General features: G+C 53.9%; 1 pseudogene; it reads left to right on the top strand.

Moving 5' to 3' along the window:
- LOC103611034 overlaps window positions 1–2,929 on the top strand; it is an 8,254-nt pseudogene extending 5,325 nt beyond the window's left edge.
- The last annotated feature ends 612 nt before the right edge of the window (window positions 2,930–3,541 follow it).

Below are 3,541 nucleotides of genomic sequence, written 5' to 3'. Positions count from 1 at the left end.
GGGAGCATGTCCTGTGAAAGGTCTCCCCCATCTCTGTCCTCCTTCCTGTCAGGGGAAGCCCACACTGCCTGTTTCTCAGGAGCCTTCCAGAGAGGTCTGCGCATGTACGAGGAACACACACATTCACCCCACACCGCTTCCTGTGATACGAATGGCGCCGACTCGTGCCATGTCGATGCAGGGCGAGCACCTCGTTCTTTGTTTCTTGGCTACATTAATATTTCGCTGAACAAATGTAGCACAGTGATGTGCAGATCGATGTACCCCCATCCTTTGTGCAACTGCTGTAGTTGGCCCAGGACATCTACGTTTACATAGTAGCGATGACAACATCAATAACAAACATGAAGGTGGCCATGCAGAGGTAGTGAGGTCCCCACCTTTGAAGCTGCGTCCCTGAGGCTGGCCGGGGTCAGGCACTGCCTGAGGGTGCCCAGGCCGGCTCACCCTGGCTCTGACGTCCGCCCCCCAGGCCGGGTGCTGGAGTGGCGCTGGCTGGCCGTGCTGGGCTGCGTGCCCCCCTCCCTCATGCTGCTGCTCATGTGCTGCGTGCCTGAATCCCCGCGCTTCCTGCTCACTCGTAATAACTTCGTATAGCATACATTATACGAAGTTATACGAGGTAAAAGAAATCCGAGAAAATGGCCAACTCACTGTTTTTTTGTTTCTTTCTATCTCTTGGTGGTTCCTTGAGGGCTTTGATGATCAAGGCAGAGGCAGAAGGTACCACCTCAATCTGCAGAAGAAATTCTTGATGTCAACATCAATACCACCACTGCAGGAGGACCACTAATGCCATGCACACTGGCTCTCAGAGACCAGACAGCCAGACACTGGGCTTACTGTATGTGCTCAAGTAATTTTCACAATCTGAACACAAGTTCCTAGGATACGTCATGTTAAGTAGTTTACCAAATGTTACATAAGTGATGAGTTAATATTTGTTTTGTTTTGTTTTGTTTTTTCATTTTTTTATTTTTTAAATGATGACTGGTAAGGGGATCTTAACCCTTGATTTGGTCTTGTCAGCATCACACTCACCCAGTGAGCTTACCAGCCCTCCCTATGTAGGGATCAGAACCCACGGCCTTGGTGTTATCAACACCACACTCTCCCAAGTGAGCCACGGACTGGCCCTAAGAGTTAATATTTGTACCCATGTCTTCCCTAGCTAGGTTTATGCTCCTGACAAAGCCTTCCCACCAAGATCACAGTGCTCACAGCTCACCACTGACAGCAAAGAAACCTATCCAGGAATCCCAGAGGGTGGCTACCTCTACACTCCCACAAAACTCAGCACAAGCGCCAGGAGGCCATGGCCGCCCTGCACTTCCTGTGGGGCTCCGAGCAGGGCTGGGAAGAGCCTCCCATCAGGGAAGAGCACCAGGTGAGAGGCTGGGAGCTGGAGCTGGGGGGAGGGGGACAGCAGCCAGAAGAAGGTAGCAAACTCTGTTCTCAAGGCCCCACACCTGGGAGCAGAGGAGCCCTCCACCCTCAGGGAGGACAGGCCCAGTGTTGTCCTGTCTTTGAGCAGGTGGAGGCCAGCTGGAGCCCCACTTAGCTGGGTCCTGGCCTCAGAGGTCACTAGAAAGCCTGAGCCTCTCCTGTTCCAGGAAGAGAAAGGCCAGGACTGGTCAGGGAAAAATACATATGCAGAGTTGAGGACCTGGATTTCACTGGGGAAATGTAAGATGGGGAAAGGGTTAAGAGTCTGGGTTTTGGAGTCAGACCTGGGTGTGAACCCCCATACTGCCACTTACATGCTGTGTGACCTTCCCATGCGTAGGCCTCAGTTTCTTCATGTATGTAATGGGAGTCACGGCAGTGGGGGCACTGAAGGGGCGTGAGACTCCTGGAACAGCTTGCTCTCCCCCCAACCAATCTCTTTGTGTCTCCCCCAACCAATGAGGAAGAGCCATGAGGAGGTAAGGATCTTCCCACCTTACAAATGGGGAGGCCACAGGGGGGACTGGGACAGGAAGCTGAGGCTCACTCCCCTGCTCCAAGCCTTAGGACAGGGGCCCAAAGAGGGCTCCGCCCCGGGAGAGGCAGCAGCAGCCCTGATGGCTGGTGTGCATTGGAGCAGGGCTTCCACCTGGGCTTGCTGAAGCACCCCGGCATCTACAAGCCCTTCGTCATCGGTGTATCGCTGATGGCCCACAGGCGTGGTCATGGTGGTCAGCACCAGTGTCTTCGGCTCCTACTTCAAGCTGGCCCGGGGGGCACCAGCAACTCCTCACACATGTACCCCTTGGTGCCCTTCCCCACAGAGCCCGCTGATGCACACGTGGGTCTCGCCTGGTTGGCTGTGAGCAGCATGTGCCTGTTCATCACCAGTGAGAGGGGCCCCCGGAGGTGGGGAGGGGTCACCGTCCCCTCGGCTCCCAGTGAGTCCTTTCTCACCTGGCCTCTGCGGGTACAGTTCTGACCATGGGCCAGTCGCTGAACCCTGTACGCCCTTCTATGATCCTTTCCCTCAATCTCCACAACACAGCAGGCCCCGTCCCTGTGCCATCTTACAGAGACCAAGGCTGATGCCTAAGAGGGAAATGACAGGCCCAAGGCCTCACAGCAGAAGGCACAGAGCCGGGACCAGGCTGGGACCCAGGCCCCTCTGCCCTGCAGTCTGGAAGCTGATCCCCATGTCTCGGTGTCCTCTGACACCTATCTTCCTCCTGCAGGTTTTGCCTTGGGGTGGGGACCCATCCCCTGGCTCCTCATGTCAGAGATCTTCCCTCTGCACATCAAGGGCATGGCTACGGGCATCTGCGTCCTCACCAATTGGCTCACGGCCTTTCTGGTGACAAAAGAGTTCAGCAGCCTGATGGCGAGTGCAAGCCCCATGATCTTCCCCATGGGCCAGGCAGAGGGGTGGAGACGACAGGACTCCAGGGTCAGTTTCCAGAAGATCCTGCAGCAGCTGCTCTGATTTCAGTAAAATGTGTGAAACCAGGCACAGGACCCTGGACAGCTTTCAGCTGCCACCAAATCCAAATTCCCTGGGGCCTTCCTGAAGTGGGGCCACATCCGTGTGCAGGAGCATCTTCCATGTCAGTAACCGCATGTCTGCATTCACGTTCCCGGTGCCTGCGCAGCGGTCCCTGTGTTGGGCTGAGAACCGTAATGTGTCTCCCTGCGGTAATAGTAGTAGTAGTGAAATTTCAAACGCTTTTTTCTTCTCTCCAGACTTGTTATAAAAGTTATGTTTATATGTGCTTATTGTAAACCATTTAACAACAAAAGTACAGTAAAAAGTGAAAATGTCCTAGTGCTCCCTAAGCCCACTCCCTAAAGCTGAGGCACTGTATTGACGTGCTGTGCATTTCCGACTTCCCCATGCACACATTTCATCTGAAACCTGGGGTTTTTCATCTCACAATGCTGTGCGTTTCCGACTTCCCCATGCACACATTTCATCTGAAACCTGGGGTTTTTCATCTCACAGTATATCTTGAGCACCTTTCCATGTTCACGCATACAGATCTACTGCCGAGTAAAGGTTGCCAAAGAAAAATTTGACCCAGAAAATCAAAGGCTGTGA

Source organism: Galeopterus variegatus, unplaced genomic scaffold (genome assembly GCF_000696425.1).
Source record: "Galeopterus variegatus unplaced genomic scaffold, G_variegatus-3.0.2 Scaffold12278, whole genome shotgun sequence".
NCBI lineage: Eukaryota > Metazoa > Chordata > Mammalia > Dermoptera > Cynocephalidae > Galeopterus > Galeopterus variegatus.
Note: the sequence above shows the minus strand (reverse complement) of the source record. Positions and strands in the feature narration are given on the sequence as shown.